The 23,034-nt window shown below is 38.6% G+C and overlaps 1 long non-coding RNA gene across 1 annotated transcript in view; it reads left to right on the top strand.

Moving 5' to 3' along the window:
* The first annotated feature begins 5,853 nt into the window (after window positions 1-5,853).
* Window positions 5,854-23,034, top strand: part of LOC147831554 (uncharacterized) — a 42,404-nt gene continuing 25,223 nt past the window's right edge. The window contains exon 1 of the long non-coding RNA XR_015521903.1: window positions 5,854-6,047. This is a non-coding gene — a long non-coding RNA (uncharacterized LOC147831554). The remainder of the gene's footprint in view (window positions 6,048-23,034) is intronic.

The raw sequence follows: 23,034 nt of genomic DNA, 5'->3' as shown, positions 1-23,034 counted from the left end.
TTTCTTTTTCTGGATTGCTAATGAAAATTGTTGTTTGGCTTGTGGAAAGTGGGTGCACGGGTCAATCAATAAAATTGGTTAGGTTTAGGGAAGAAGGAGGTTGGGTCAGTCGATTGTTCGATAAGTGAGTCAGCCATTCAGTCAGTCAACAGTAGCCTCGGGTGGGTTTATGGGAAAACAGCAGGCGCAAATGGCAAAAAATCGTAATAATAAAATGGCAAAAAAGTGTACCTCCTGGGACATATTGTGCGGTCTCCAGAAATGTATAAAGTAACTCAAAAATGATCTTGTGTCAATCTTAAAGTGATGGAGATTTATCACTTATCCAATTAGGTAAAATATTTTTCGTCAATCAAAGGTTTATATATTATACAATTTCTTATTAGCTGATAAAAAAAGTGTCCATTAGGTATTCCTAAAGTCAATGAAACTGGGTCAAAATCCAGCTGCATGTTAAAGATCTTTTCCATTTCCCCCAGCACCAAAGACCAAAATCTTTGCAGTCTGTTAAATGACCACAAGCAATGTAACTCATCATTAATTCATAATAAAGTAACGGTTAGTCTACAATAAACCATTATTCAAGTACTGTTAAAAGTAATATAAACATATAAATATAATATAAGTAATATAATGGGTAACACTTGAAAAGAAGCCCAAAAATCAAGGGAAGGCTAATAATTTTGTCGCCCCAACAACAATTAACATCAGTTATCAGCTCTATCATCATACAGTGGCTACCGTAATACTGTAATCTGCTATTGTGTGAACATGACATATCTTGAGTCACGCTGTTTGTGACTCTGAACACAGCACAAGAATGATCATTTAATCATAAAATGTGAGTCTGGAAGTGCGAAAGGTGCAGATGACGGATGGGATTAATACTGTGTCCACATATCACCAGCTGTACAGTAGGTGGCACTGTTATGGCACTAGCACCTTCTATGACACTCTGCAAACTGAAGTACTATATGCTAGTGTGCCTGAAATGAGTGGGTGTAGGATGAGAGTGAGTCGTGATGTGTTGATCATAGCACTGATCTACAGCAAAAGGCGCTAAGATTGCCTTCAGATGCTACAGCAACGGGTGTTTGAACATAAGCAGGGAGGTCAAGAGGGCAAAGACAGTTAGCAAATGGATTTTAGATCTTGGCTGTAGTCCTTTATTAGCAGAAATGCCTTTTTCCCTTTATTTTCTCTGCCAGATATTGTTAATGCATGATTGATAGCTTAAATAACTGTGACAAATCAACTCATTTTTACACGACGCTGCTCAAACATTGTAATTAGAGACTGACTGAATGTTTTAATGGGAGTTATTGCAGTGTTGTTTCCTATTTAAACAACAGACAATCATAGATGACAGCGAGGACTAATTTAGTTGAATAATGGGGTGTAGGGACTATTGTGAAACACTGATGGGATATCACGACAAAGCATTCAGGCTTACTCATGGCATACTTGAAAATGACCCTCAATACAAAACGAGGCAAATAAAAAAAAAATCTGCATTACACCATTGTTGTATCTGTTGAATCAGTATCACTCTGTGGTTGAACAAATAAACAAATTATATTTCAGAGTAAACAACTTTGTCACATCTGTGGAGTGTGCAATAATTATCAGGGTAACATAATTACTGCAGATATGTTTTTATTAAATGGATGTCTGGAATTCTTGATTCTGATTGGTCAGTCGCGACATTAGAAGGTATGTTATTCCTGAAAAACAACCACTTAAACTAATAACACATACTCATTTGGGTACTTCGAATCATTTGACCATCAGTGACTTTGTTTGCATTTATATTTATGCTTGTCTCTCATGGTGCTATTTTAGACATTTTGGCACAATCTTATGATTGAATCCAATATAGACTCATTCTGAAAATGTAGCCCTATATACGTTTCTGGAGATAGTGAATTATGTAGCCAGAGATACATACGGCTGCATTTCATCTTTAAATCGAACGCTTGACACCGTTTCTTTTCTCGCTTACCAGCTGACCACTTAAGCCTGGCTATATTCGATCTGTCTGCTAGTTCGATTTGGGTGCACGTGACAGGATTTCAGCTGGTGGAGCATACAATTTTTTTTAAAACTTGAGCGACCAGTTCGCATGGCGCTGCGTTTCATTTTAATTAAATATGAATCCTTTGTTGGAGATTTTGTCTGAAACAGGTACAACTGTACAGGCGTCTTTATGATCTGTCCATGCGTGCTCATAGGGAGAACCTGGTGAAATTGCAACAGCTGTGGGAAAGGAGGACAGTTTTTGTAAAAGCTTGGAAAAATTTGAAGGATAAGTTTGTTAAAACCAAAAAGAGAGACCATGGCAAAAGTGGAGACCTGGGTGGTTTTAATACACAATAACAGAATATGTTTTTCCACCATTCATAGGTTAACATGAATTTAAACAATTTATTAGTTACAAAACTAAAAAATAATTAACAAATTCTTTATTTGATAACTGGAAAGGAATATTTGAACCTATCGGTTTACAATATACTGATGGCCTGTTTTTCTAGGCTTTATTGGTGATAATGGTCAGGAATGTTGGACCATTATTGCTGTTTTAGCATATCAGTAGATAAAAAAATAGCCAGACAGTAATGTGTGTATTGTTGAGTGGGTTAAATAAAAAGTCAGTATTTTTCAGTAGTCTTTATAATCATTAAAATAATTGATAAAAATAATTAGTTTAAAAATCTTGAACAATACTAATGATATAACATAGTTCCAGAAACTTTATACTTCTCTGTTTATCTGTTGGATTTTACTGTCAGTTTCTTTTGACCGCTCCCTGTCAGAGTATCACAATGGCAAACGCATTAAGGATAAATGCCTCGTCTTTTTTGGGAGGTGTGTGAGCAGTCAGCGGAGGTTCGCTATGAAGAGCCAGGTGAAAGTATAAATCAGGCTTTATCTCCATATGGACTCCGGCAGACTTGAGACGCAGAGCGAAATTGACTGCGACAACAGAGTTCGAGTCCGGTGAAGAACTGTTCCAGAAAGCGGGTAAGACAAAAACAAAAAAACTAAAATAAACAACTAAATAACAAGGTGAGATTGTGACAAAATCTAACATGGTACATGGTAAAAATCAGGGGGCTTTTTCTGGATTTCTTTTTGAAATACTGCAGTTGGGTTTAGAGAAGGGGGTGGGCGGGCAATTCATGCTTTTTAAAATGCTATTACTTGGGTTTAGGGAAGGGGGAGGGTGGGAGTATCAGTCAGTTGGTCAGTCAGTAAATCAGTCAGTCAACAGCGGCTTCTGGTGGATTTAAAAGAGAACAGCAGGCGTGAATGGCACTCGCGGGAGACATTTGAGATCTCAAAAAACATGCACAGCTGCCTCTGGTGGATTCCTGAAAATAAAAACTGCAATAAAACGTATGTCTTGGGATGTATTTTGCTCCCTCCAGAAATATATATAGGGGTACGTAATTAGAATGACCCTGGGTTGATTGAATCATATGTAGGTTAGCGGACACTCCATTTAGGCCGTATTCATTTCTGTCAGCTTTGCATTTTAATAAAGAATCAATAAATTAATACGGCCCAGAAAAATGTTTAGTGTCTAGTTTTGACTAGGCCTATATTGGACTGAACATCTGTATACTAATACTTACCTTTTTATGTTAGAATAAGCAAACAGTATACTCTACAGTGGTCCTCAACCTTTTCATCACCGCAGAGCTATCAACGCTTGACAATTTTACCGTGGACAGGGTGGATGGGGGCTTGCTAGGTGACCTACAACCTAGAAAAAGCTGACAAAACATTGCTGTCACTCTGATACAAGTTTTATTGATGGAAAGAAAATAATGCACTGCAGTGTTCTGTATTTATCTGAGAATAATTAGTCTTAAGGAAATGTGCATATTCCATAAAGCTGAAGCTGATCGGAAAATTCTTGTCTCGTAGTGTGCTCACAAGATTTATTCAGCTGGATGCCTCTGGAAGGGCACGCCATTTGCACTTGAGCAAAAAAGACGAGATATGTGAACAGTCCTTGCAAACTCCAGCAGTTGATCGCCGGGAGCAAACTCTTGCCGCCAGCAACTCTCTGCAACTTTCACATTGTCACCTATTGAAGCTAAGCAGGGCTGCGCCCGGTCAGTACCTGGATGGGAAAACACATGGGAAAGCTAGTTTGCTGCCGGGAGTGGTGTTAGTGAGGCCAACAGGGGGCGCTCAACCTGTGGTCTGTGTGGGTCCCAACGCCCCAGTATAGTGAAGGGGACCCTAAACTGCTCAATGAGTGAGGTCTTTCGGATGAGATGTTAAACTGAGGTCCTGACTCTCTGTGGTTATTAAAAATTCCCTGCGGCTAAATTTGCCCACCGGCCTCCGACATCGTGGCCTCCAAATCATCCCCATATCATAATTGGCTTCATCACTCTATATCCTCTCCACCAATCAGCTGGTGTGTGGTCTGCTGTCTGGCGCAATATGGCTGTCATCGCGCCATCCTGGTTGCTGCACACTGGTGATGGATGAGGAGATTCCCCCCATTGTGTAAAGCTCTTTGAGTGTCTAGAAAAGCGTTATATAAATGTAAGAGAATTATTATTATCATTATTATTATTATTATTATCTTCTTGCACAGCCATGGTAGATTCACCTGATTTAGTAACAAATAAGTTGTGGATCTATTCCTTGGCAGATCATGGGTCTTTCCTTCATGGGTCTTTTCCCCTTCGCAAACAAACTTTCCAAAGAAAGTGACATAGATGTAACCGAGAGATAATGGCCATTTTTCAAAATAAAACACTGTTCAGACTCAGTTAATAAATAAAATGAAAATAATTATTGATTTCATCTTTGGCCCGGTGGTTGAGGTCCACTGCTCTAGAGCAGGGGTTCCCAAACTTTTCAGCCCGCGACCCCCAAAATAACAATGCCAGTGACTCGCGACCCCCAATATCCTTTGAGGTGGTTATAAATACAGAAACCTTGCATGCAATGAAGCAGACACAGCAATTAAATTTGTGTCAGTGCTTTAAATGTGCCAGAAAGTATAACCTGATGTTATAAAATCAAAATGCATCTGACGCTATTGCTGCCTTTAATATAATGTAATTACCCCAGGGGTCGCAATCCAATAGAACTAGTAACTATAAGCTACTATAGTAACTATATAGTATATAGTAACTATAAACGACAATTTTTATTTTCAGTATAGTTATATATAAAATATGTTAATTCTTATGTGTTAATAAAAATAAATAGATTTTTGGAAATCACCAGGCGACCCCCCTTCATTGCTCCGCGACCCCTCGGGGGGTCCCGACCCCCACTTTGAGAACCACTGCTCTAGAGTGCATATAGGCACTTAAATCTGTGATACAGCGATCAAACTGTGCAGTTTTTGTACTCTGAAGAGCAATTAAAATATTTTGTACTCATTTAAAGTAGTTGTGGGTATCCTTTAATCTTTTCACACAAGTTTGTAACAAAGCTTTTTGCTAGGTCTCATGAGAAAACTATTTGACTTAGCAAAAAAAAAAAGCAACAAAAAAGAAGAAAAAGAAAAACTAAACCAACAAATGAAGAATTGACTTGTTTATCAGACAATACAAAAATGCTTAAAAAAATTTATAATAAAAAAATTCAGGCAAAAATTTTCCTTAAATCACGGTTTTGAAATTTATCATAAAAATACAGTAAGAATGGAGGACAGAAGACAATTGCTCTCATATCTAGCTGCAGCATATTGAAGTCTAAAAAACTAATTTAATATATATAGACTGTTCACAACTCTTGTAAGCTTGCTAGCTCAGACGGTCAGGACACAGTTGCCATGGCAACAAATGACTGAAGTGTAATATCCTCATGCCGAGGACTGCCTTTGAGTTAGTGTGTCTGAGCGAGAGCGCGCGCTTTTCCCGCTTCTCACCTTTCGCGCTCTCGCACTGTTTTGAGATGAAGCGACCCGACGACCTGTTAATGGTGTGAAAATCATAGACGAATTAAACGCTCTCGACTGTATTTTTAGCTCCAACACGGAATGACGGCTATCAGCACTGTATCTGTGGTTGGTAAGTGATGTGAGTGACAGGTTTTCTCCCAGACTAAATGAATGTAGGACACTTCTAGTAATGTTTTTGAAGTAACTGATATTCAATTTAAGTAACCACTGTGTGCTATTTGTATATCTTATTACCTCAGAAAGTATGAAGTGAGAACACAAGGCTTTAGAATCGCTTAAGAAAGTAAAGCTTAATAACACAAATATAAGTATGGTTTTGCTGTTGTTTAACATTTACATTGTAGGAAAGCTGCTTTTATAAAACTAATAATCTGCCAGAAGATACTGGTTTACAATAATAAAAATAATGATAAATAGAGTTACTTCTATCCACAAAAACACAATATTTGCCTCTAGAACACTAGCCAGGGAAAACTTTTGTCTTAAAAAGATACTGAATATTTCTTTCCTAATAGAATGAATGATTATGGACCAGTAAAGCAACCAGAATTGTTCAAAAGCCCTATTCACTATATCCAATCAGTTTTAGTTCTATGCAACTTCATTACCATAATACAGAATAAGCAAGGATGCAGCAGTTATTTACTGTCTCCCTCTATGAAATAAATTACCCTTCAATAACAGGGGCACATCAATAGGAGCAGGATATGAGCTAAAGGTTGGCAGAAGAAAAAAAAACTTTATAAATATTTAAACAACTAAAAAGGGCAGACGGGTCTTTAAAATTAACAGCACAGCTCCATGCAGATATCAGAGTTAAGGGGATTTACCGTAGGATGTAGGCACCATGCTGAAACATATGCATATTTAATGAATTCTTTCAGAAAACGTCCTTGTCTTGAGCTGCAATGTTAAACACAAAGATATTTTACATATGCACAGCATGTGAGTCTATGTCCTTTTTTATGTTCTTAGCAGTACTGAATAACTTGGAATATAGTCAAATCCTAGAAACGTTTCACTTTTATGGCTTTACATCCTTGTTTATGCATTTGTGAGAGTGAAATTTACATTCTGCATGATTAACATGGATCAGGTGTAGTCTTTACATATTCATAAAGACCATGATGTCTGAATGAATCAGCTGTTATCTGAATTCCTCATCAAGAAACTTTTACCTTACACCGTATTTGCATCTGTTTGGGACTGAGCGGGTCTGATGACTCACTGTGAAACTGGCAAAGTTCTTGCTGTTATTGTTGCAAGGTAATGGTTAGGGAACATAAACATATACACATTCTGTGCTCACACACACTTGTGTAATTTTGTTGCTGACGTTAAAGACCATATGGTCAGAAAATAACCCATTACCTACCTTGGCCGACTGAAAGTAAAGGCTGAATTGTTCCTCGGCATGATAATATTTCAAAATGTGACTCATTTCTGTTTATTTTCATGCTAAATATGCTAATCTGCTCTCCTCGGACTTTAGAACATTTTCGTGATTAGCTTTTCCTCTCAAACGAATCACCCTCAGAAGTTAATGACTTTTGGTTGGAGGACATCTGCTCTGGCAATCAGTTCAGTTTAATTGAGAAAACACTGCAGCTTGTAGGTTTAAACTAAAATAACTTGCGCTGTAGAGCTGCAGGATTCTGGATGAGCTCAGAATCACAATTTTCTTGTTTAATAAAGTGACATGTAGAATTTTCTATTGGAAATAAAACTAAATACACTTTGAAAGTAATCAGCAAATAAGTAAATAATATGAATAAAGATATCTTATCAAACAAACTAAGGCTTTTCCTGTGCTTTCACCTAGATTCTTTCTTGGTTAAAGGCACAAAATGAAACAATATCTAGAAACTACTAGTACTGTTTGCTGACTTATGTACTTACACTATCCCTAAGGTTTTAAAGATCCCCTAATATGCATTAAAAAAGGTCATATTTTGGTTTTGGGGGTCTTCAACAACAGACTGATATGCATGCAAGATCAAAAACACGTTCATTGTCTTATAATATGCATTTATTTTTACGTAATTATCCCAATGACTCCTATTTGATTCGTTCAGCGATTCATTTGTTTGAAACCCCTCGTTAGCGTGATGCTAATCTGCGCTGATTGGTCCGATGACCCAGTTTGTTGTGATTGGTTGACTGCGTTCAGCGTATGATAGATCAACTATCTAACTCAGGGGTGCCCAATCTCGGTCCTGGAGGGCCGGTGTCCCTGCAGGGTTTAGCTCTAACTTGCCTCAACACACCTGCCTAGGTGTTACAAGTATATCTAGTAAGACCTTGATTAGCTAGTTCAGGTGTGTTTGATTAGGGTTGGAGCTAAAATCTGCAGGACACCGGCCCTCCAGGAACAAGTTTGGTAATCCCTGATCTAACTTATCAAGTTGTCAGAATGCAGAGTAAATGTGTGAGCCCAATGCAGGAGTGCATTAAAGCAATGCAATTTAACACCAGCATATTGCTATATTGTTAACCTTAAGTAAAACAGTGACACACATTCAGTATTAATCCACACAGTGAACTATTTTAAATTTTTTTTTAAACTTGACCACTGCACGTGTATAGGAACAGCTGATGGTGGCCATAGCAATGGCAGTGGATTTAAACAAAGACACATTTAAACAAAGTTGCACGTGTCACTTTTTCACCGTGGTTTTAGACACAATACCAGATACAGTACAAGTGGTTACAAGTAACAAAAAACAATTAAATAAATAATTTGCAAGCAAGAGAAAACAATTAGGCAACCATTTTAATCACACTAACTTACACTTGTGAAATGCAGGAAGAAACTGATCCATGAACTGTGTGCTGTAAAGTTCCCCTCAAGCTCTAAGAAAGTCCCATATATCTATAATCTTTTCTGATCCTTCCTTTAACTGCCGGATCCAGATTTAACTTGTTCCAGCACAAATTAAGCCCTGGGTTTGAGTCTGGCAAAAAAAAGACTCCAGAAAGCAGATAAAACAAAAAAAAAATAAAATAAAATAAACAAGTAAATAACAGTGAGAATGTGGTGAGATCTGAAAACGGTAAAAATCATGGTCGGTCGGTCAGTCAGTCAACAGGGACCCCTGGTGGACTTACATGAGAACAGCAGGTGCAAATGGAACTCGCGAGAGGAATTTGAGATCTGAAAAAGCATACACAGCGGCCTCTGGTGGATTTGCGCAAACAAGTACTGCAAAAAACATACTTACTCGGATGTATTGTGGCATCTTCAGAAATGTATATAGGGGTATGTATCAATAATGAGCCTGGGTTGTCCCTGGGAACTGAGCCTTCTAGTGCGAAAGCCACTATTGTTTAGTTTTCTGGAAATGAAAGCTTTAGCTATAGTTCTACCAGGGAGACTGAGATGTCACGTCATTCATAATAATTATCTCGTCAGCCTATAACAACAAAGCAAGCCATGTATATAAGCCCATCTAAACAATCTGTTTCGCTGTACTCAGATGATGTCGCGGAAGTTTCTCTCCACCCCCCCCCCCTTCCCCACCACCACCAGGTCGGCCTCGTCTCCACTCAGGGGGTTGGCTTCGCCCTGCCTTCATCTTCAGGCAGGATCTGCCAGCTCATCCAGAGTTCTGCACTATAGACGGGGCTTACGCCAAAGAACTTTATGAAAGGATCGTAATGAATTCGCATTCATGCAAACCATTCACAATAAATGTTCAATCGTTTATCTGCCTCCTAAAGTTTTTCTGGTAGAAGTCAGTTTCCAGATATAAATTTCTAATTACATCATGAATGTCGTCAAAGACTGCAACGTAAGATAAGTGTAGTCTGAATCAACACCAAAATGACAATATTTCATTCCATGTGCCCTCTTTGTTTTAGCAGCAGCACAAATGCAGATCTGCTGCGAGTTTACTTGTCAACGGGTTAATAGACAAAACCAAACCATTGCCATTTAGGAAGAGTTTGTGTGGGTGTTTAAAACAAGATTGCAATCTTTTACCGTATAATTGTACAGCTGTACTGCATGTTCTTTTAAATGAAATTATTTGCCTGTTAGATGTTTTCTCTCTGGCTCTCTTTCATTCTGCTCTTTTTCAAATATACGGTATTATTAGATTTGTCCTTGGTGAGATATCTGAAAAGCTTTTTTCAGCGATCTTTGACTTTCTTGTATCCATTTGCTTATCAAGGTTTGTACCAAAGCACACACCATTTCAGACAGACATTATTCCATCATTTAACACGTAGCATCTGATTGGACAACACTTTGAGCTTTATTCACCGGCGACGAGGTAAAAGCAATATTAGTCATAGTTTGTATAATGCAGAGGGCTGGCTAGAAGACTTTCTTTGAGGTCATGACGCACGAATCGCCAGCATCTGCTGCTGGGACTAAAAAGGTATCAATTTTAAACTCTCAAGGTGAAGCTGGACATACTGTGTATATTAAAATGAATCTTTTTAATTTAGGAACACCAGCAGGGTCTTACTTTTATCTGCAGGTTGATTTCAACTGCAGCCTGGCAGGTTTTCACATTTTGATAAAACATTGACTGAATAACTGACTTCAGACTGTTTTTATGCAATAGTATATGAGATTCAGTGCATAATATTTACTTCACAGCAAAAAATCAGGCAGCAGGGAGTGTGTCAGACAGCAGTGTGTTATTTCACTGTGAAATTAAATGAGTAAGAGTCATTCAGAATCTTTTTTCAAACGTATTCACCTTTTTTCATCATGATACAAGGACAGTTGCATTTCAGACTTACTTAAATACTAAAATAATTTATAATTAAAGCATTGAAAACATGCATCAAGAGATGATGGTATTTAAGATATTACACATATGAATTTGTATTTGGACATTTTTTTTACGATGCTCCTAGTATTTTTTAAAGACTCCACCCATACCTTCCACAGTCTCTTCTAGCTCTTGCCATCAGGAAGAAGGTTTCAGAGTATTAGAGCCCCCTCGACTAGACCACTCAACAGCATCTTCCCTAAAGCCAACCCAGACTCATTCTGATTCCTTACCCCTATAAACATTTATGGAGAGAGCAAAATACATTCCAGGAGCTATGTTTTTTTGCCGTTTTTATTTTCGCGACTCAACCAGAGGCCGCTGTGTACACTTTTACGGATCTCAAATTTCTCTAGCGAGTGCCATTCCCTCCTGTTCTTGCGTAAATCAACCAGAGGCCCCTGTCAACCTACTGACTTAATGACTGACCGACCGCCAATGCCAGCACCCACCCCCTTTTCTAAACCCAACCAATTGTGTTTTTTAAAAGCACCTATTGACCCGCCCACCCCCTTCCTTAAACCCAACCGCATTGTATTCAAAAGCAATCCAGAAAAAAAGCCCTCACAGCAGCCTGATTTTCACCACGTTTTCAGATTTTACCACATTCTCACCCTGTTATTTAAATGTTAATTGTACTTTCTGGCTTTTGTTTTGGTCTTACCTGCATTCTGGAACTGTGACTTAAACCCCATCATCATGGTCAACATCTCACTGCGTCTCAAGTCCACAGACATGCATGTCGAGCTATCGGACAAACTGGTAACAGAAAAGCCGTCCATACGGAGGTAATTGGTCAGCTTTCAAGCGAGAAAAGGAACGGCATCATACTGCCCTGTAGAATTTATTTTAAAGATGAAATGCAGCCATATGTACTTAGGCCCAATCCCAATTCTACCCCTTAGCCCTTCCCCTTATCCTTATCCCTATCCCTCGTTTTACGCGTTCACGTGAAGAGGTAGGGGTGTCCCAATCTCTTTATCTCGAAGGCGTAGGACTAAAGGCTGATTTATACTTCTGCGTCAAACACAGGCGTATGCTACGGCGCTTACGCATAGCCCTTCGCCGTGGCCATCGCCGTCACTGAAGTGCACCGCTCAAAAAATGTAACTACACGTCGCAACGACGTGTAGCGTAAGCTCTGTGATCGGTCGGCTTGGTAGCGCTGATGAGTCTGGGCGGGACCGAGAGCCACGCGAATGGCGCGAGCGATTGTTTACAAGTGTGGAGTCCTGTGAAGGAGCTCCGGATGGAAAGTTTTGTTTTGTGTTTACCTCATAGTTAAAGTTGTTGCATGTCCACCGGTTCCTGCCTCAAAATGAGCGAGTTTGAGCCACTTGTACATCCCGGAAGTGTTCAGGAAAAGCAAAAAAGCAGAGAAGAAACTGGACACAGAGGAACATTTACACCTCACTGCCAATTAGCGTTTAGGAAGTGTTAATGCAGACCGACAGAGACAGCGTGCAGAAGTATAAATGCACAGCCACGCGCGTTGCATGCGCCGTGGGTTACGCCGGTCACCTGAAGCAGAGGTATAAATCAGGCTTAAGGGGAAGGGGTAGATAGCCCTCGAAATAGAGATATTTCAGGACCACACTCGAAACCAAGGAAAGAAAATTTCCCAGAATACACCAGCTACAATGGCTGCATAACAGCACCAGGAAGTAATGAAATCCACAAATTTGTATTTTTTTGTCATTATTATGAATTTTTACTTAAACAAGCACATGTTTTAATATAATTTATAACCATGTTCTTGTTTTACCATCATGCTTTGAAAAAAAATAAACTCTAAAATAAAAACCTCTAAATTTCCACTAATATAATCCCTATAATCATAACTCCTGTACAGCAGTCCCACAACATTCTGACACTCGATGACACTCGAATCCCCTGTCAGAAAAGTCTAGTGGCTGGGAATGACCTTTTTACAGTGTCTAGAATAATGATAATGTTGTTTTCGTGTGTTTACATTGATGAAAATGGCCATGGTGTAAATGCACACTACAGTTACAAGCTTTTTGCCACATTAACACGATAACATATTATTGTTGCCTTCAGTGAATTCATGAAGAAAAATACCAAAAAATAAAGCAACTAGAATAACTACAGCAATCACCATCGTCTGATCTTATATGAAGCTCACGAAGACATATAATGACGTGTGCAGGGGTTGTAGTGGTGTCCCATTTCTTAGGGGTAAATTTTGAAGCACTTCCCCTTCACACTCTGTTTAAAGGGTTAAGTGGAAGAGGTACAAAAATAGAATTGGGATTGGGCCTTAATATGGCGACATAATTTGCTATCTGCAGAAATGTATACAGGGCTACGTTTTTTAGAATGAGTCTATGTTGCCTAAAGCTGTTAGACGCCTATTACCCTCTGAAATCAAATCCACAACCCCAGCTCTCAAAACCAGGATCCATTCTTTTTCCCACCACTAAAAAAAAAAAAACCTCTAAACATATTCAATCCAGAGTGTGCCTCACACGGGCGAGTGGTCTGAACAAACCACCTGTAGAAAACAAACACTTTCACCTTTCAATGCACAAGACACTTTCTTACAATCACTGCATATCTTTAGGAAAACATTGTGCATTTCTGAGTGTGCTTCATACAGTTGAGTGGACTTGACAAACCACCCGTAGAAACACGTTTCTCTCTAAATGCACAAGACACTTTTCTTAAAGGACTTGATAAAATCAAACTTTTATTTTTTGTATTTACTTTTTTAACATTTGTTTACTTGTGAATGTATTAAAAATCGTTCTGCACGACTTTTTCTGCTCTGCTATTTCAACCTTAAATACCTCTTTTTGTACAAAATCTTGCACAATATTGTACTGTATAATGTAAAGTACTTGTATATTCTGCCTTGGGTTGTGTGTTTATCTCCTTATTTAAAGAATATGTATGTTCAATTACCACTCCAGCATGTAATGTAAGTAGAGGTTTAAAAGTTAGCTATTAGGTCCAGTTTTGTGTTTGTATTTATTCTTTTGTTTATTTATGTAGCATCGTGGTCATGCAAGACAAGATTTCATTCCACCTCAGGACGACACAGAAAGACAGTAAATCTCAAAGTCTTTTTCGTATTGATTCTACACTAATTGGGTTTTTTTAGTGTTCTGAATTAGCTTATTTTTTATATTCTTATATTAATTATAGTTGTGACGCATTTTCTCATCTGAGATTTTAAATATTTTTGTGTAGCTTTAGCTTTAGTCATTGTAAATATGTTTTAGTTCAGTTAGTTTCTGACCATTTCGAATTTTACAATTTTACATAAAATGTTTTAAAACATTTCTAAAATGTATACAATTTTTAACATCATTAATAATATCATCAAATTTATATAGATATTTTTTTAACTAACAAAATGTTATCAATAAATTATCAAAAAGTTATCAATAACTAAACTGATCTGAACAAAAAGTCATTTCTTTGACCCAAAACATTACTTTCTTAATAGATAATCTTTATAAGTCTGCTTATTTATTCATTATAGAATTTAAAATAATAAATTCAAGGTTATTTGTAAGCCGTCTTGCCTAATAAACCTCAATGTGGTAAATGGAGACCTCTGCAATAGTTCATCCTTTCAAAATGGACAAAAAAAAAATGTTAAATTTGTAGATCTCAGTTGGTAATATAACATAATGGCTTTTGAGGTCAGAATGGGCCAACCCATTAGACATTTCATTATGTGCACTCGGCTCCTAATCTAAGCTTGATTTTCTTAACAAATCAGGTTGCAGTTTTTGAAGAGTGCCATTTCCATCTGAACTGCAAGTAGGCTTGAATGATTCATTTGTTCCTCAATACAAAATGCTAACGAGACACCTAAAAGCACATTTTATTTTTGGAAACGTGTTACTTTCTCAATATCCTGTTTTGATTAATTAAAAATTCACTCTTGGTTCGAGTCACAGTGCGTAATTTAGCGTAATCTTGTTCTGCTATTGATGGTCTGAGTGGTTTATGTTGCATAACTGTTTTTAAGTGAGCTTTTACACATTCAATTGCCTGACCCAAAACTAGGTCTTATTTCTGGCTTCAGTTTTTCATGTGGACTCAAACTGGATGACGACAAACATGATGTCTGTTATGTAGCCATTCACATTAAATGAAACATTTCAATTGTAACTGTTTCAAACAAAATCCATAATCTATCAAATCAAAAATAATAACTGTATTATCAACCACACCAAGGTATGCTAAATAAGGGATAAAATGCATCAAGGGAATTGTTAACTAAACCTGAATTATTTAACAGCGTTGGGCCTGATAGGCTAATCCAACACAAGGGCTTTATTCTATGAAAACATGGATTTACTTTATCCTCCTTATGCAGTTAATTGCCACAAAACATAAAAATTAGACACAAAGATTGTACTGAGCCTTTATTGGTTCTTTAAACGCAAAGCTGACAGAAATGCACACGGCTGAAGGGAGCATACACCTACCTCAGTAACAAAAAAAAAAACAAAAAAAAACATCGGCATACCTTTTAAAGCAGGGGTGCCCAAAGTTTTTTCTATAAAGGGTCAAAAACTCGATAAAGGGCTGTGGGTTGAATATATAGAAAACCATATTACAATAAATTTGCCAAGGGGAAATTTGCTAATTTATTTAATTATATATATATATATATATATATATATATATATATATATATATATATATATATATATATATATATATATATATATATATATATATTAAATCATATTAACTAACCCAGTATCATTTTTAACATTTTAGAATGAACTTACTAATGTACAGTACAGACATAAACAATCACATTTATGACACAATGGAGTTCAATGCTGAATACACTAGTCGAGCTGCTTCTGCCTTCACCTTGATTTGCTCGCAGGTGACTTGTGCATTGTCCTCTATCTGTCAAGTGAGGGTATTTACAGTTTAAAAGTCTGCTTCATTTACAACATTTAATTGAATTATTTCATTTCAGTTGGCTTTTTGTAGCTCAGCAATAAAACAAAGTAACAAAAGGTTATGTTAAATTCAAAATGACGATCACTGTCAAAGGCATTCGCCCCAAACAAACCCAACTTTTCAGATGGACGGTGACATCTACCTACTTTGGGCATCACTGTTTTTAAGTCTTGTCAGTTTAAACTACTAATTTGTGATATTTATAGTACAGAGATAAAGCCTGCATAAAAAGGCTGCTGTCAGAATCCTGTATTTACAGTGAAAAAAATAGGGTAACACTTTATTTTGATGGTCTGTTTGAGTATTAGTAGACTGTCTGCTTAATATCTGCTGATTCAGCTCCTTCAACAGACATTTAACTGACTATAAGGCCCCATTTACACTAGTGGGTTTTAGTTTTAAAATGGCGTTTTAGAATGAAAATGATCTGCATCCATACTAGCGTTTCACCCAGCGTTTCTGAACAACTCTCCGTCTACATCAAAACAACTGAAACGCACATCACGTGACCACACACACACACAAAAATAGAGAGCTGTGCTCGTCGGACTGCTCATCAAGCATCTCCCGCTGGATCTAATCTTACTATATTTGTTAAACGTGATATATAATTCTTCTTGTTGTCTTTATCTAACGACATATTCCCAGACTTTGGTCTTTTGAATCTATTACTTGATCTCAGGTAACATGTTTTGGCTGAGCGCAAAGATAAGTTAATAAGTTCCTTAAATCATGTTTTCGTTTTATTGGGTGATGTGAATGAGGTTATAAAGTACACTGTTCCCTTTGAAAATTTACCAGAAATGTCCTCGTGAGTTTTTTTTCCAAATAATACTTGCGAAGAACTGAACTGTGTGGGTCGGCTACATAATATTGATGAAAAGCCCTGTCTCCGTTTTCAGATGTCTCCGTTTTCCCCCATCCACACTGAGACGGAGCAGCAGAATGTTTCAGAATGAAAACGGCCTCTGCGGCGTTTCCAAAACGCTCCGTTTTCGGTGCACGAAAACTCTGGTGTAGTGTGGACGGATGGCTTAACCGTAGCAACACTTATGCGTTTTAAAACAAAAATGCATTAGTGTAAACGGGACCTAAGAAACTTTATTAACCCTAACCCCATCCTAACAGTCTACTTAAAATCTATTGAGAATTAGTTAGCATGTAGATGCAATGTAAGTCAAATTCAACAAAAGGACCATCAAAATAAAGTGTGACCAAAAATAGGACTAAATCACCTGACAACTTGTAGCGCTGCATTAAACAGAGGCTAAGAAACCAACGTAGGAAATGCTGCTAATATTGATGAAGATTTTTATTTACTAAACCTATATGAAGACACATTTAATGGGGTGAGTGGAGGGCCCTATGAATCTGCTATTATATGTCTTTGAAAACAGGTGACAGGTTAAGACAAAGGGGTCATAAAAGAGCACGAGAGAGGACTTCGGGATACAGTGAGAACCATCTGTGTCAGAAAAGCATGAAATGTATAAAACATATGTTGAAACTGTCATGTATGTTTGAAAAGACACATACTGTATGGGAGAGAAGAGTCCAGATTAGATGTTTGAATCATAGATACTAGTCATGAGTACCAAATGCGAACTATATGTGTAAAAACAGTGATGAATACATTAGATCTTTACATTTTGAGTGCCAACAAGAAGAAGGGGCTTTAAATTGGGGTCATAAAGGAGTAGGAGCTGGGAGAGGCCTGTTGAACCAGTAAACAGCTGTGAAAACACAAAGGTGGGAGGAAGCAAGGATAAAGGGTAAAGCACACTTGAGGAACATTAGATTGTCCTGGAGTGACACTGGAGATGGGTCTGCATATGAACGTCTCTGCTTTTTTGGAAAATATTCCAATAAAGTATATTCTTCTGATATTCATATATATATATAACCTCCAGACTGAGTTTGATTCATTAAGAGAAAAGCTGAAAACCATGACAATATTAGCTTATAACGTATACTAATATCAGTTTAATTAATGTCTTTTAATGTCTTTAATACTGTGCCAGTGTTTCATATTGCATGCATTTGCCCAGTAAATGTGATATTACATTACTGTAGTTCCTATTGTGTTGGGTTGGACCCTGGTTCTTGAGACCTTCCTTCAGGGTTCAGCTGCAACCTTGATTAAACACACCTGTCTTATTTACCAAGTGCTTCTTCAGATCCTACTTATTTGGTTTAATTGTGTTCGATTAGGGTTGGAGGTTGAACTCTGCATGAAGGTACAGTAGGGCCCAATCCCAATTCTATCCCTTAGCCCTTCCCCTTACTTTTGCACGTTCATGTCAAGGGGTAGGGGTGTCCTTATTCTCTTTAGGTTGAAGGCGTAGGGCTAAGGGGAGGGGCTATATAGCCCTTGAAACTCACATTTTTCAGGACAACACTAAAACTTTTCCCAGAATACACCATCTACAACAACATCATGGCTGCACATGGAAGTGGGGAGATTTACAAATGATTGAAAAATAATAATATTGATATAATGAAATCCATAATCCCTAATAATAATTCCTGTATTGTAGTCCCACAACATTCTGTCAATTGATGACACTCGAATCCCCTGTCAGTAAAGCCTATTGGCTGGGAATGAGGTTTTTACAGTGTCTGTTATAATGTTTTTTTTTTTCTTTTTTTTTTTGATGTGTTTACATAGATGAATATGGCCAAGGTGTAAATGCACAATACAGTTACGATATTATTGGCACATTATGTTGTTATGATAACATGATATAGGCCTTCAGCAATTTCCTGATAATAAATACCAAAAAACAGAGCAACTAGAATTACTACAGCAGTTGCCGTTGTCAATCTCATATGAAGTGAGAGCTCGCGATGACATTTAATGATGTTTGCAGGTATTGTAATGCTCTCTCATTTCTTAGGGGTACATTTTGAAGCCATTCCCCTTTAAACTCTGCTTTAAGGGCCAAGGGGAAGGGGTAGAGGTACAAAAGTAGAATTGGTATTGGGCCTAGATATCCAAGAACAGGGTTGGACACCCTTGGGTTGGACCCTACTCTGGAGTAGGAATGAATTTAGTTCCCAAATTGGCATTTCAAGAATTAGAATTATTACCAGTTGAACACACAAAAAGCAGGTTGGCTACTTCTGTCGATAGTTCTAGGAATTTTGACAACATTCCATCAGCTGTTATAATAAACCATCATCTGTTGGTGTGAATGCAACATAAATGTATCTTTATAAAGCCTTAAGACTACAAAAAGATCATTTTGTTCCCGTTTTCCACTGTGATGTCATCATTCCTGTTCCATATATGATCAAACACCTGTCAAAAAGTGCAGTTTGTTAGACTTTTCCCCCTCAGCGTCATTTTTGTCCAGCGCTGTATGTTGATTATTTCCGGCATGAAGCATTTTACTCAGCTCTGTCTCTCTCTGTCGGGCTGTTGAAATAGCCGATTAGAAAGTGGTGAGTGGTAAAGTTGCCATAGCAACTGTGAGTCATTCTGCGGCAAGCGGAATAGTCACACTTCTACAATACAATCTGCTCCCCTTTGTGTCTTTCTCTCAACAAGGCCACATTTCTGCATTCTTTTGTGCTTTCCGGTGTCAGGCACGGTGAGATGACTTTGCATAAACCACAGGTGCAGTGGTCAGTTGCATTTACATGGACACAATGAATGTGGCAGAAATGAGTGCTGATGTTTGTGTTAGACAGGCTAATATCTCATGGCTAGAATAATCAAGCTATTCCCCAGGATCTTATTCATTACATATGACTTGTTTGGCAGATTTTATTAAAAAAAATTGTGAGTTTAATTAATGAAGAGCTGTAGAGCTGCTTAGCTACCCTCTAACACTACAACTCTAGTGCTGCTGTTATCACAGTCGTTTACAATTGTTTAATTGCTGTTGCTTGATTTCCCTGCTGAAAAATCCAGCTTAAACCAGCCTAGGATGGTAGGCTGGTTTTGGCTGGTCAACCAGTCTGGTTTTAGATGGGTTTTGGCCATTTCCAGGCTGGTTTCCAGCCATTTCCAGCCTGGTCTTAGCTGGTCAGGTTGGGAGATGTCCAGCTAAAACCAGCTTGACAAGCTTAAACCAGGCTGGTCAAGTTGGTTTTAGCTGGTTTTAGCTGGTCATTTTCCAGCCTGACCAGCTAAGACCAGACAGGAAATGGCTAAAACCCCTTTAAAACCAGGCTGGTCAACCAGCTAAAACCAGCTAACCAGGTTAGGCTGGTTTAAGCTGGATTTTTCAGCATTGTAGGTCAATCGATTACATATGTGAGGATTCACTCTATTTTGTCTGAATGGACATTAGTTCTGCTAGGGTCATGGCACTACTGAGATCTATTCCCTGTTTTGAATGGTTGACTCATGTTGGCACTGCTTACCTTACAAAGATGTACAAATAATCAGAATAAAAATATTTAGGTTTTTTTGTGTGCTAATATAAAATGCAAAGACATTGACTTATGATGCATTAATCAGAACTGATTGTAAACGCAAACTATTTTACTTAACATGTCCTGGTTTTTTAATAGTATCTGGATGCAGCCTTGATGATGCAAGCTGCGACTGCATATCTCAGGGAGGCAATGTCAGACACAATGCACTCAGTGGAGCTAGTGACATAAAAGTGTGGTTAGGTGAGCGCATTAAAAAGGATTAGATGCAGCTCAGATTGCACTCAACTAGGTCTGCATCCAGACCCCTTTTCCTGGTTTTAGAGTTAAGCACAGTCCTTTGTTTATTTATAACATTCCAACATTGATTTTCAGTCTTAATTGTCTTAAGGTAAAGTGAAGAATAACACTGTTCTGCAAATTTTTGCTGTTTAAATTTCCCTGTGGGTAAGCCTCACTGCCTTGGCATACTAGCTACTTCTTCCGTGTTCCTAATAGCAATTGGCATGCCTACATTCTATCCCATAGTAAAGCTTTCTTAACGAGTGCACTGTCTGATGGTAGAGGATGCAGTCCTTGTTAGTGTACCTGCCTCCCATGCAACAGATGCCACTTGTCGTTGTTTGAGTAGAACTAGAGAAGTGACATTGGTGCCGTGACCAAGGTGGGAGTGAGTTTTAGGAGCAGGGGTAATGATGGTTAGCTAATAAGAGCAGTGAAATTTAAACCTCACTCATGAGGCCTTAAGAGATGTGTTACACATTGACACTAGAGAACGCAGTCTTTAGCATTTTTTTAATGCACCGGCCACCCATGCCAGCGACACCAAAATGATTCCTGCTTGTCGTAGTGTGAGTTCCAATTCTCAAGACCGTAAGAACAGAGGACACCTGAAAGTTCCTGGATGTGTTCTTGATGTCAACATAGGCTCCTTCTGTAAAAGCAGCCCTATATATATTTCTGGAGATCGCGAATTATGTAGCCAGAAGTACGTATGGCTGCATTTCATCTTTAAAATTATAGATATGGGGTGGTATGACACCGTTCCTTTTCACGCTTACCAGCTGAACGCTTACCTCAATGTGGATGGCTTTCCCACTGTTACCAGTTTGTCCAGTTAGCTCACCTCGTACGTTGGCGGACCTAAGATGAGTTGACCACAGGAATGGGGTTTGATTCCTGCAAAAAACGGATCCAGAAAGCGGGTAGCAGAAGCCAAGAAAAAAAAAAAAAACTGAATAATAGGGTGAGAATGTGGTAAAATCTGAGAACATGGTAAAAATCAGGTGAGGGCTTTTCTTTTTTGGACTGCTTTTAAATACTGTTGTTGGGTTTAGTAAAGTGGTTGGGTCAGTCTGTGCTTTTGAAAACATCGGTTGAGTTTAGGAAAGGAGGGTGGCTCAGTCGATCGGTCAATCAGTCTGTCATTCAGTCAGTCAGCTGACAGCAGCCTCTTGTGGATTTACATGAGAACAGCAGGCATGAATGGCACTTGCAAGAGAAATTTGAGATCTGAAAAAGCATACAGAGCGGCCTCTGATAGATTCGAAAAAACAAAAACAAAAAAAAACGTACCTTCTGGGATGTATTTGAGACTCTCCAGAAATGTATACAGCGGTACGTTTTCAGAATGAGTCTAGGTTGAATATGAATCCCACATTTGGTTTTGAGTTTAACCTAAGGAATTGGTTCTGTGACCAGGAGTTTAGAGGTTGAGGTGATGGAGGTCAGCCAGTAAGAGCTGCAAGAGTAAAGCTTTCTCAAGTGGTACACTCGTGTCTGAAGGTAGAGGATGCAGTCCTTGTTAGTGTACCTGCCTCTCAAGCAACAGATGCCACTTGTTGCTATTTAAGTGCTGGAGTGGTTACATCGGTGCTGTGGCCCAGGTGGGAGTGAGGTTTTCGGGCAGGGGTAAAGAGGGCTAGCTAATAAGAGCAGTGAGATTAAAACCTCACTTTTGAGGCCTTAAGAGGAATGTTACAGCTTGACAGTAGAGGATGCAGTTTTTAGAAATCTATTTGATGCACTGGCCTACCATGCCACAGTCACCACTATCATTTCTGCTTGTCGTAGTGTGAGTAGATCCCAAGGGGGTACTTTGGTGCCATGACCCAGACGGCTAAGACAGCGTCTGAGTTATTGATATGAATCCCACATTTGGATTTGAGTTTGAAATGAGGGATTGGTTCTGTGACTAGGAGTTAAGGGGTGGGGGTAACAGTGGCCAGCCAGTAAGGGCTGCAAGAGTAAAACTTTCTCAAGAGGTGCACTCATCTATGTTGTTATAGGATGCAGTCCTTGTTTGCGTACCTGCCTCCAATGCAACAGATGCCACTTATCACTGTTTGAGTATAACTGAAGAGGTTACATTAGTGCCGTGGCCTAAGCAGGAGTGAGGTTTAGGGGCAGGGGTAAAGAGGGCTAGCTAATAAGAGCAGTGAGATTAAAACCTCACTCTTGAGGTCTTAAGAGGAGTGTTATAGCTTGACAGTAGAGGATGCAGTCTGTAGTATTCTTTTTAATTCACCGACCTCTCATGCCAGAGACACCACTATGATTCCTGCTTGTTGTAATGTGAGTAGATCCGGAGGGGTTACAATGGTGCCATGACGCGGATGGCTAAGACAGAGTCAGAGTTGCTGATTTGAATCCCATGTTTGGTTTTGAGTTTAACATGAGGGATTGGTTCTGTGACCAGGAGTTAAGGAGTGGGGGTAATAGAGGCCCGCCAGTAAGAGCTGCTAGAGTAAAATTTTCTTAAGTGGTGCACTTGTGTCTCGTGGTAGAGGATGCAGTTCTTGTTAGTGTACCTGCCTCTCATGCAACAGATGCCACTTGTCACTGAGTAGAACTGGAGAGGTTAAATTAGTGCCATGACCCGGATAGAGGAGAGAGTACCAGTGACACTGGTTTGAGTAGAACTGAAAGAGACATTCATGCTGATATGCAGCAGGTTCAAATTATGCAAAG

The sequence above is a fragment of the Danio rerio genome, chromosome 22 (assembly GCF_052040795.2).
Source record: "Danio rerio strain M-AB ecotype USA chromosome 22, GRCz13ab, whole genome shotgun sequence".
Lineage (NCBI taxonomy): Eukaryota > Metazoa > Chordata > Actinopteri > Cypriniformes > Danionidae > Danio > Danio rerio.
This window is presented reverse-complemented; position numbering and strand designations above follow the sequence as displayed.